The 12,789-nt window shown below is 38.9% G+C and overlaps 1 protein-coding gene across 6 annotated transcripts in view; it reads left to right on the top strand.

Moving 5' to 3' along the window:
• Positions 1–12,789, top strand: part of HECTD4 (HECT domain E3 ubiquitin protein ligase 4) — a 188,896-nt gene that overhangs the window by 42,436 nt on the left and 133,671 nt on the right. The gene's annotated exons all lie outside the window — the stretch shown is intronic.

The raw sequence follows: 12,789 nt of genomic DNA, 5'->3' as shown, positions 1-12,789 counted from the left end.
GATTTTTGCATCTAGGTTCATTAGAGATATTGGTCTGTAGTTTTCTTTCTTTGAGGTGTCTTTGTCTGGTTTCGGAATCATGGTGATGTTGGCCTCATAGAATGAATTTGGCAGAGCTCCCTCTTTTTCTATTTCCTGAAATAACTTGAAAAGTATTGGTATTAATTCTTCTTTAAAGGTTTTGTAAAACTCCGCTGTATACCCCTCTGGTCCTGGGCTTTTCTTGGTTGGTAGTCTTTTGATTGCTTCTTCAATTTCATCCATTGATATTGGTCTGTTCAAATTGTGTGTATCCTCCTGACTCAGTCTGGGCAAATCATATGACTTAAGAAATTTATCGATGTCTTCACTATCTTCTATTTTATTGGAATATAGGTTTTCAAAATAATTTCTAATTGTCTTCTGTATTTCTGTAGCATCTGTTGTGATATTGCCTTTTTCATCCCGTATGTTAGTAATTTGAGTTCTCTCTCTTCTTCTCTTTGTTAGCATGGCTAAAGGTCTGTCGATCTTATTTATTTTTTCGAAGAACCAACTTTTAGTTTTGTTAATTTTTTCAATAGTTTATTTTGTTTCAATTTCATTGATTTCCGCTCTGATTTTAATTATTTCTTGCCTTCTGCTACATTTGCTGCTGTTTTGCTCTTCCTTTTCTAGGGCTTTGAGATGAAGTGTGAGCTCATTTATTTGTTGGTTTTTTCTTTTTTTGAGGAATGACCACCAGGCAATGAATTTCCCTCTTAAAACTGCTTTCAGTGTGTCCCATAGATTCCGATATGTTGTGTCTGTATTTTCATTTATCTCTAAGAATTTTTTGATTTCCTCCTTTATGTCTTCTGTAACCCATTGATCATTCAGTAACATATTGTTCATTTTCCATGTGATGTAGGATTTTTCCTTCCTTCTTTTATCATTGATTTCCAGTTTCATTTCATTATGATCAGATAAAATGCATGGTATTATCTCCACCCCTTTATATTTACTGAGGGTTGCCCTATGGCATAATATATGGTCTATTTTTGAGAAGGATCCATGTGCTGCTGAGAAAAAAGTATATCCATTTGATGATGGTTGATATATTCTATATATGTCAGTTAAGTCTAGGTTATTGATTGTGGTATTGAGTTCTATAGTTTCTTTATTCAACTTTTGTTTGGAGGATCCATCCAATGGTGAGAGAGGTGTGTTGAAGTCACCCATAATTATTGTGTTGTGGTCTATTTGATTATTGAACTTGAGGAGAATTTGTTTTATGAATGTCGCAGCACCATTATTTGGTGCATAAATATTGATAATTGTTATGTCTTGTTGGTGAATGGTTCCTTTTAACAGTATATAATGTCCTTCCTTATCCCTTTTGATTAACTTAGTCTTGACGTCGATTTTATTCGATATGAGGATGGCCACCCATGCTTGCTTACGAGGACCGTGTGCGTGGTATATTTTTTCCCATCCTTTCACCTTCAGCCTGTGTATGTCTTTTCCAATCAGATGTGTCTCCTGGAGGCAGCATATTGTTGGATTTGTTTTTTTAATCCATGATACCAGCCTATGTCGCTTTATTGGAGAGTTTAAGCCATTAACATTCAGAGTTACTATTGATATATGGTTTGTACTTCCAGCCATGTTTGATTATTTATCCTTTTTTAAAAAAATTTAGTTTGTTTCTCCATGATTATCTTTCCCCTCGCCCTCTGTCTTTACCGAGGCACTTCCCACTGATGGTTTTGGTTATTGTTTTTCATTTCTTCCTCGTGTAGTGTTTTGCTCAAAATGCTTTGCAATGCTGGTTTTCTGGCTGCAAATTCTTTTAACTTTTGTTTATCATGAAAGATTTTTTATTTCGTTGTCATACCTGAAGCTTAATTTTGCTGGATACAGAATTCTTGGTTGACATCCATTGTCTTTCAGTGTTTGAAATACGTTGTTCCAGGATCTTCTCGCTTTCAGTGTCTGTGATAAAAAATCCGTTGTTAACCTTATTGGTTTACCCCTGAATGTAATCTGCCTCCTTTCTCCTGTAGCTTTTAATATTTTCTCTTTGTTCTGTATATTGGATATCTTCATAACAATGTGTCTTGGCGTTGGTCTACTGTGATTTTGTGTGCTCGGTGTCCTGTATGCATCTTCAATTTGTATATCTGTTTCCTTTTTTATTTCTGGAAAGTTTTCTGTAATTATTTCATTCAGCAGGTTACTCATTCCCTTGGTTTGAATCTCTGTACCTTCTTCTATCCCGATGACTCGTAAATTTGGTTTTTTTATGTTATCCCATAACTCTTGGATGTTTTTCTCGTGATTTTTTACCAGCCTTTCTGAGTTGGCTAGGCTCTTTTCAAGATGATATATTTTGTCTTCCTTATCTGACGTTCTGGCTTCTACTTGCTCCACTGTGTTAGTGATACTCTCAATTGAGTTTTTAATTTGGTTTATCGTTTCCTTCATTTCTAGAATTATTGTTTGATTATTTTTTTATAATCTCTATCTCCTGATAAAGATGCTTAACTTCTTCTTTTATCTGTTTATGTAATTCATTCTCAATGTGTTCTTTCACTGCTTGAATTTGCTGTCTCATGTCCTCTTTAAGGTTGCATTCCATCTGTCTAAGGTGTTCCTTGAGTTCTTTATATGACCATTTTTCTGATGACTCTAGGTCCTCCTGAATATTTAGGCTGTCCTGCATTGTTTTTACTCCTTTTCTTCCTTGCTTTTTCAAATTGCTCATGTTACTTCTTGTTCTGTTTGACTGCTGAGTTACTGTTTACTCCTATAAATTTATTTGATGCTTGGGAGGAAAGGTATTAGAAGGGAAGGGAAGAAGTCACTAAAGAGAATGAGAGTAAGTAGGTAGAATTCAAAGGAAGGGGGAATAAGAAAATTGAAAAGAAATGAAAAAACAAAAGAAGAAAAAAAATAGGAAATAAAAAAAGAAAAAAATTTTAAAAAATAATAAAAAAATTAACATTAAAATTAGAAGAAAAAATTAAAAAAAATTGTAAAAAAAATTTAAAAAACAAGAAAGAAAAATGAAAATGAAAGAAAAAACCCAAATCAAAAAAAAAAAAGAGAAAAAAAAAACCAAAAAACAAAAAAACTAATAAATGCAGTGTTAGAGTTTGATTAACTTCTCTTCCATTAGGTGGCGCTGTGCCCACCAGGCCAAGTTTCTCCTGTCAATACGGGGAACCAATCACTGTGCAGCAGCTCCTCCCAGACTGGGCGAGTCTCCAATCCTGAGTGCCTAGGGCCTCCTCTTGTGTCTAGTCACTTCCCCACTTTTCCTCTAGTCAGGCCCCTCTCACGGGTGCCACTCACCACAATACTGGCTACACGCCAGGTCTGCTGCTCCCGGGAGCCCTGTTTTCATGGACGACTGGGCACACTCTCCCTGTTTGCCATCCCTCAGACCCTAAGTTTGTAGAGCTTGGGGCTGAGAATCCTCAGTGAATTTTACTTACCCTCCAGTAGCCATGCCCCCAGTAGCTGGTGCAAGAGACCTCAGTTGTCAGCACTGGTGAGAGCGGTAGCTGGGAGTTCCGCTCCGTGGGTCCCGCGCCACGTCTGATTCCCTCGGTATGGCTATCGCGCTCACGGGAGAGCTGGAAGGGGCCCTTACGGGAGAGCTGGGAGGGGCCTTTGGGGTTTCCCCGATGTGTGGAGAGGGAAGGCTAGGGAATTACACACCTGTAGCCACAGGTTTCAATGAAGTTATCTCCTCCGCCGCAGTCTGGTGACGTCAGTTCTCTGCCATGGTGGTATCTCTTGCAAATGGCGACAGTTTGTTTCCCTTTGCCGGGTGACCAATGCAACGGGTGGGTCCTTACTGTCTCTCCCAAGCCCCGTTTCAAACCTGTGGCCACTACCTATGAAGGCTCGGTTGGCATTTACCTCCGTAGGAACAGAAGGGCCGACCAGTTGTTTCAGCTGGATGGATTAGTGCTGAGTCACAGCTGTTTGTCTGCGGGAAGCAGGCGAACGGGAGCTTGAATTCAGCCGATCCGGGCTCAGTGTGTGTTCTGAGAGGCCCAGACTGATCGCCCCAGATCCACGTCAGTTCAGCATTGCCTAGTGATCCTGAGCAAACAGAATTTAGATTGTTTATGACTCTCTATGCCCGCACAGCTGAAGAGGTCAGAGACTTGATCTCTCTGTGCCCGCCGCCATGTTGGAATCCTCTCCCCAAATTTCTTAATAAGACACCTATAGCATAAGAGTTAAAACCAAGAATCAACAAATGGGACAAATTCAAACTAAAAAGTTTTTTCTCAGCAAGAGAAATAATATGTGAGGTGAATAGGGAGCCTACATCCTGGGAACAAATTTTTACCCCTCAAACATCAGATAGAGCTCTAATCTCTAGAATATACAAAGAACTCAAAAAGTTAAACAACAAAAAAGCAAATAACCCAATCAACAAATGGGCCAAGGACTTGAACAGAAACTTCTCAGAAGAGGATATACAATCAATCAACAAATACATGAAAAAATGCTCACCATCTCTAGCAATCAGAGAAATGCAAATTAAAACTACTCTAGGGGCTGGGGATGTGGCTCATGGGGCTGGGGATGTGGCTCAAGCAGTAGCGCGCTCGCCTGGCGTGTGTGCGGCCCGGGTTCGATCCTCAGCACCACATACCAACAAAGATGTTGTGTCCGCCGAGAACTAAAAAATAAATATTAAAAATTCTCTCTCTCTCTCTCTCTCTCTCTCTCTCTCTCTCTCTCTCTCTCTCCTCTATCACTCTCTCTTTAAAAAAAAAAAAAAACTACTCTAAGATACCATCTCACTCCAATAAGAATGGCAGCCATTATGAAGTCAAACAACAATAAGTGCTGGTGAGGATGGGGGTGGGGAAGGTACACTCATACATTGCTGGTGGGACTGCAAATTGGTGCAGCCAATTTGGAAAGCAGTATGGAGATTCCTTGGAAAGCTGGGAATGGAACCACCATTTGACCCAGCTATTCCCCTTCTTGACTATACCCAAAAGACCTAAAAAGTGCATACTACAGGGACACAGCCACATCAATGTTTATAGCAGCACAATCCACAATAGCTAGAATGTGGAACCAGCCTAGATGCCCTTCAACAGATGAATGGATTAAAAATGTGGCATTTATACACAATGGAATATTAGTCAGCACTAAAAAATAACGAGATCATGGCATTTGCAGGCAAATGGATGGCATTAGAGCAGATTATGCTAAGTGAAGTTAGCCAGTTCCTAAAAAACAAATGCCGAATGTCTTCTCTGATATAAGGGGGGACTCAAAATGGGGTAGGGAAGAAGAGCATGAGAAGAAGACTACCACTAAATAGGGAAGAGAGGTGGGAAGGAAAAAGAGGGAGAAGGGGAGTTGCACGGAAGATGGAAGGAGAACCTCATTATTATACAGAATACATATATGATGTTGTAATGAGAAAAAGAAAAAAAAGTGTCACATTAGATTAGATAGAGAGAAAGGATGGGAGAGGAGGGGAGGAGTAAGGAGGATACGAAGGGCAGCAGAATAGAATTGACAATATGATTGATGTATGTACATTCCATGTATGTATTATATGTCAAAATTCATTCTGCTGTCATGTATGACTAAAAAATAAAGAAAGAAAGAAAGAAAGAATGAATGAATTAAAAAAAAACCAACCAACCAAAGAAACAAAGAAACAAACAAATAAACCAAAAAAATCAGTATTGTTACATGTAGGTCTTTTCAATTAGAGTTTTACACACACACACACACACACACACACACACACACACACACCCCTTTGGCCTCATTATTATTATTTTGGTTTAGGTGATTGAACTCAGGGCCTCCTGTATGCTACGTGAACACTCTACTACTAAGTTACATCCCCAGCCTCATTCTCATTATTTTTTAATTTCCTCATGTATTATTTAGCCCTTCTCCTTTTGGTGGATATTTTGGTGGATTTTTTTTTCTTTAATACAATGTTCAAAATCTTTGTATCTCCATACATTTTTGAATCCTCATAGTGTTCATCAGTACTTTCTACATCAAAAGTCATGTTATAAATAAAGATTATTGAATTGGATTTGGAGAATGCTGTTTATTTGAATTTACTTATTTAGAAATCCAGTAGTATTTTGTCAAAGAATTTGAAGTATAGTTTTGAGATAATATCTCCACTAGCTACCCATATGCAACAAAGATATTTTAAACCTTTTTTTATTTTCTGTTATATTTGATACAATATATCCAGTGTAATAAAAAAAGATTTGACATGTCTTTGAACGTGATTTTCTCTGTAATCTTAAGACTTTTGGTAAAATTAAAAAATTGTAGTTACTTGGGAAAAAAAAGGAACCTCATATTTCATTGCATTAGTATCTTCTATATATTATAGAGTGTTGTAAGTTAAATAAACATCAGTGTGGTAAATTACAGTGTTTAAGAAATAACTTTCCAAGATGTGAAGCTTTGGGGGTATACTTATATGGTTTATGTTTTATTTTATTATCTCTTAACATTGCCTTAAGAGAAAGGACTCCTTTGGTGAAAAATCATATTGGAAAGAAATTGAATTTTAGGAGTGTTGTCACACTTCAGAACATATTATAACTGAAAAAGTTTTTTTTCTTTTCTTTTTTTTTTTTTTGGTGGAGGGTTGTGGGGGTACCAGGGATTGACCCAGGGGTGCTCAATCATTGAGCCACATCCCCAACCCTTTTTATTTTTTATTTAGGGACAGGGTCTCACTGAATTGTTTATTTATTTTTATATGGTGCTGAAGATTGAACCCAGGGCCTTGCCCCTGGTAGGCGAGTGATCTACCGCTGAGCCACAATCCTAGCCCCACTCACTGAGTTGTTTAGAGCCTCACTAAGTTGCTGAAGCTGACATTGAACTTGTGATCCTTCTGCCTCAGCCTCCTGAGCTCCTGGGATTACAGATGTCTACCACCATGCCTGGCTATCCAAGTTTTTCATGTATAACTTTGGTGGCAAAAGTTTTTAAGAAAATCCTACCATAACTAGGTCTTTTTTCCTGTTGTAGAATATTTTTGTGTATTCATCCTGCATCATTTCTAGGGAAATCTTTTAAAATTCAGAAGTAATATTAAAAGTAACATCAAGAGGGGGAAATTTATATATTTTACTTTAATAATTGACAAAACTTTCAGAATTGTGAAGTTTTAGGTTCCAGATAGAGACCATAAAAATTGGATTTTTTTTTCTTAGTGTTTTTCTGATCATGGGATTGGAACAATTATTCAGCAATGAATCCTCTAACTCTCAGATATTGTAAAGTGACATTCTAGGTTATGAGTCCATTTAGGCTTTCTGATGTCCAAAAAGAAAAATGGATGAGTAGATTTTGGGGCTGATAGTCATATTATTTTGAGTGAGCAATGTTTAATGTGTGTCAATTTTTTTTTTTTTTTTTTTTTTTGTAGAGGGTATTGAACAGGGGTTCTTAATAATTGAACCACATCCCCAGCTCTTTTTGTTGTTTTATTTTAAAACAGGATCTTGCTAAGTTGCTTAGGGCCTCACTAAATCCTGAGACTGGCTTTGAATTATGATTCTCCTGCTTCTGCCTCCCAAGTTGCTGAGATTACAGACAGGCAGGTACCACCATGCCCAGCTAACCTGTCAGTTTTGCCCAAAGAGTTTCTGGATTCACTCTGGTTCTGCCAAGGTGGAAACTAAAGAATAACTAAGGAACATGTATTATGGTATTTTTAGTGGTTTATCCTTGGACTTCTTGCTCCTGGTCCCCAACAACATATAGTCTTAGCTAGGACAGGTATTTTACTTTTAGCTACTTGGTTAGTTTTTCTGAATATTTGTTCTTTGCAGACTTAGGAAAACAGATGGATCAGAATTCTAAAGTAGAGGCTTTTGATTTAGAAGAAATAACCAGTAGAGTGATAGGTGAGGTTTCTAGGCAGTTTTAATTAACCAGTTACAGCTGTGAACAGGAATGGAGAAGGGCAAGATGCAGTGGCATATAATAGGCAGCATTTCTCATGTTTCTTAGCAGTCCTCAGTGGTCAGCCATGGTTATCCGTGGTTTATATTAAGGAGTTGCTGGGTGCATATTTGTATTTTATCCTAACTTAGCCAAACTGTTAGAGGCCATAATTGTAGAATTAAGGTTTCAAATCTGGTAATCAGCTGTGGATGACACTGACTTCAGCTCCCTTGTTCAGGTCAGAAGCCGATGGCCTGACTGGGGAAGTTACAGCAGAGGCCAGGGGCCTCAAGGGGAAGTGCTAGGAATACATTTGGAAGTGGCGCCTTACCATATCTGCTGTTCTTTCTGTTGTTCTGTTTGTTCTGTCTTGTTTAAGGGGAAGGGATGTGCACTGTTGGGCAGCATTTTTAGCTACTTGCTCATTGTGTAAATACTTAACTGAATATTGGTACCTATTATGTGCCAGGTTCTCTGGTGCTTGGGATGCATTAGTGAACAAAATAGCCAAAATTAAAAGCTATATTGACAGTTCGAAATAATTTTTAGAAAGATTTTTCAAAATAATATTAGCTAATGCCATTGTGCTCACCACACGCCAGGTGCTGTGCACTGGTTCTTATTTCAGGGAAACAGTTCAAAACATATTGAGCTTTTAGTGCATAAAAGTTGAATGAGTCTGTACCTTACCCTTGAGAAACTTACAGTTTAGCAGAATCCTCTTGGTACTTAACAACTATCTATACAACTTACGTTCAAATGTTCAAATTTAGCATATGATTAAAATTCCTTCTGTGCACAAATATGAGGAGTGTCAAAATTTTTTAAAAAGAGAAGCAGGGTGCAGTGGTGCACACCTGTAATCCCAGCAGCTCTGGAGGCTGAGTCTGGAGTTTCATGAATTCAAAACCAGCTTCAACAACTTAGCAAGGCCCTGAGCAACTTAGCAAGCCCCTATCTCAAAAAATAAAAAGGGTTGGGGATGTGGCTCAATGGTTAAGCAACCCTGGGTTCAATCTCTGGTACCCAAAGAATAAAAAATTAAAAAATAAATAAATAAAATGAAGAGGGTGCATTGTCTACTCAACATAAGATGGCAGTGGTTAGCCTTATTGCACACTCTCTATCAAGTGCTCACCACAAACTAGGATTCTCAACCTTGGCACTGTTGATGCTTTGAGCCAGATAATGTTTTGTGGTGGGGCTGACCTGTGCATTGATGGACGTTTAGCAGCATCCCCAGCACTAGATGCCAGTAGTACCTCTGTACTGTGACAACCAAAAATATCTCTAGGCCTTGCCAGATGTCTCCCTGGAGGCAGTCTCCACCACCAATCCTCTGCTCTAGACTTTAGTCTCCCCCAGACAACCAGCAGCTCTTTCCAGAGTCAGAGCTGATAACAGCATGACCCCAATTCTAACTTGTGTATCAGCTGCTACTGTTCCTGAAGGCACAAAATACCTGGACACAAATACCTCATATTGGAAATATTTTCATTATATAATCATAGAGCTACATTTCTAGAGAAACCTTTAAATGCTTATCAGCTGTAAGAATTGTGATCTTGTTCTGCTTTTTAGGGCTGGAATGATAAGAATTACAATATTTTAAATTATTTATTTAAAAGTTTGTGTGTGTGTGTGTGTGTGTGTGTGTGTGTGTGTGTGTGTGTGTATGTCTCCCAAAGCTAGAAGAGGCAAGAAGTGGATCCTTTCCTAGAGCCTTTGGAGGGAGTGGAGCCCTGTGAGCACTTGGATTTCAGTTCCAGGGTACCAATTTAGGACTTCATCCTCCAGAACAGTACAAGAATAAGTATCTATTGTTTCAAGCTAAGAGAATTGTGGCGATTGTTACAGAGTTATTGGAAATTAGAGTGCTCTTTTTTTTCTTTCTCTCTCTCCCTCTGTCTCCCCCATCCCATGCACACCTTTTTTAGTAGTGGCAATTAAACTGAAGGACATGGTGCCAATGAGCTACATCCTAAGCCCTTTGTATTTTTTATTTTGAGACAGGGTCTCACTAAATTGCCCAGGCTGGCCTTGAATTTGGGATCCTCCTGCCCCAGCCTCCCAAGTAGCTGGGATTAAGGGAGGCGCCACTGTGCTTGGCAACATATTGCATTTTCATTTTAACTATATAATGCCATGTTGTTTATAAGGTTTTTGTAGCAATTTCTTTTTTCGTCCTTTTTTTTTTTTGTATTAGGGATTGAATCCAGGGGCTCTTAACCACTGAACCACATCCTTAGCCCTTTTTATTTTTTATTTTGAGACAGAGTTTCATTAATTGTTGAGGCTGGCTTTGAAGTTTCAATCCTTCTGCCTCAGCCTCCCAAGCCACTGAGACTTGTGTCACTGTGCCCTACTGTAGCAATTTATATTTCTATTAGGAATGTCTGAGGATTCCTACTGCTTCACATTCTTGTCAACATTTGGTACTTCTACATTTTACAAGGAATTTTTATTAATTCTGAATGTAAAACTAGTGCAAATTTTAAAAAATTTAGAGAGAGAGAGAGAGAGAGAGAGAGAGAGACAGAGTGAGAACACAAACAAAAGAACACACAGGGCAGGGGCGTGGGCAGAGAAGGGACCAGAGATAAGATATAGTCTCCAAGGGCTTGCCTCCAATGACCTGCTTCTTCCAACCCCTCCAACCTGGCCCCATTTGCCTGTAGCTTCCACTCTGTAGTATGTTAAAATTATTAACCCAGCCAGGCATGGTGGCTCATGTCTGTAATCCCAACAGTTTGGCCGTCTGAGGCAGGAGGATTGCAAGTTCAAAGCCATCCTCTTAGCAATTTATCAAAACCCTGTCTCAAAATAAAAAATAAAAAGGGCTGGGGATGTGGATCAGTGGTTAAGCACCCCAGGGTTAAAATCTCAGTTACCAAAAGAAAAAAAAAATATGTGTAAATCTCTCAAGTAGATTAATCCACTAATGAAATAGCCCTTGCAAATCAATCATTTCCTAAAAGCTTCACCTTAGATATTGCTGCATTGCCTTCATCACATTAGCTTTTGGGGGACATTCCAGATTCAAACCATAATACTCCATCCCTAGTCCCACTTCACAATGTAAATGCATTCAGTCTATCTCCTGGAGTCCCCACAGTCTTAACAATTTCAATATTACTCAGAAGTCCAAGTTCAAAGTCTTCTCTGAGACTCAAGGTATAGTGAGTTTCTGTAATAAAAAAAAAAAATAATAATAATAGGGCTGGGGATGTGGCTCAAGTGGTAGCGCGCTCGCCTGGCATGCATGCAGCCCAGGTTCGATCCCCAGCACCACATACAAACAAAGATGTTGTGTCCGCTGAGAACTAAAAAATAAATATTAAAAAAAAATTCTCCAAAGCCAATGTCCCCTCCATGGTGATGATGATTTCTTTAAAAAATAATAATAATAAGCAGAAAAAAAAGTTACATGCTTCCAACATAAAATGGCACAGTGTATACAATCCCAATCCAAAAGGGAGGATTAGGGGCATAGAAAGAAGGGGTGGGACCAAAGACAGAAACCTTGCAGAGCAGACATTAAGTCCTGAAGTTCCATACCTGACATCCAGGGCTTGTGGTGGCAGGCATGGGCCCCTGAGGGCTGGGGCACCCCATCCCTCTGGCCTTGCCAGTTGCAGCCCACACGGACTCTTTCTTGGGCTGGCTCTGCCTGCTGCTTGCCGCTGTCTTCCACAGCTGCTCCATGTTCATGTCCCTTGCATCTATAACTTCCTGGGCCCTCCATTAATGTTTTGGCTTCAGTTTTAAAGCTGCACACATTTCCCTCTCAGGGGCTGTTACAGGAATTCTACCCCTGCCACACACAGTGTGGCCCCCCAGGCCAGTCTTTGAAATCTCAGTGGAAACGTCAGGATTTTGCATTTCTGCAAAACCAGCTCTATATGGATGATGCCAAAAGGCCTGCATAGAAGCAATACGTCCCCCTTGGACTTTGCAAACTTTGCTAAATGAGAGAGGCCAGTCAAAAAAGACCTTATATACTCCCAATTACATTTATATGAAATGCAAAAAATTAAAAAAGAAACCCTCTATACAGGTAAAAATTAGATTAGGGGTTTCCTAGGGCTGGGGTATTTGGGAAAATAGAGAGTGGCTGTTAATGGGTACAGGGTTTATTTTAGGGGTTATGAAAATGTTCTAAAATGTGGATACACTGAAAGTTGTTAAATTGTATACTTTTAAGTAGATGAATTTTAAAGTATATAAATTATAGTATACCTTTTTTTTTTTTAAAGAGAGGGAGGAGAGAGAGAATTTTTTTTTAGAGAGAGAATTTTTTAATATTTATTTTTTAGTATTTGGCAGACATAACATCTTTGTTTGTATGTGGTGTGAGGATTGAACCCGGGCCACACGCCTGCCAGGCAAGCGCGCTATCACCTGAGTCACATCCTCAGCCCTATAGCATACCTTTAATAAAGATTGTATCACTTAAATTTAAAAATGACTACTCAGAGTCCCCTGAGAAGCCTGCTTAAAGGTACATTCCAGTGCTTCATCCTAGACCTTTCAAGACAATCTTTAGAAGTGGATCTTTAAGGCATTCTTGATCTAAAGTAAACATACAAGGATTCTGATGCACACTGTGAATCACTGTCAAAGTTCTTTATTATACTGTACATCCCAGTAACTTCCAGTTTCTGCTTTTGGAGTGATAGAGAATAGCTCTTCTTCCATGTGATAGTTCTTCAATTTTATTACGGCTGCTGCCCCTTCTGACTCGTTTTCTTTTGTAGCCTTCGCCTCCTCAATTCTTTAACCATTTCTCATGTGACACCATTTCTATATTAGTCAAATCACCATCTTCTGGATACAATCTGTAGTCTG

This window comes from Spermophilus citellus, assembly GCF_964194105.1.
Source record: "Spermophilus citellus genome assembly, chromosome: 3".
In the NCBI taxonomy this organism is placed as follows: domain Eukaryota; kingdom Metazoa; phylum Chordata; class Mammalia; order Rodentia; family Sciuridae; genus Spermophilus; species Spermophilus citellus.
The sequence above is the reverse complement of the archived record's forward strand: the minus strand, read 5'-3'. Positions and strand labels throughout refer to the sequence as shown.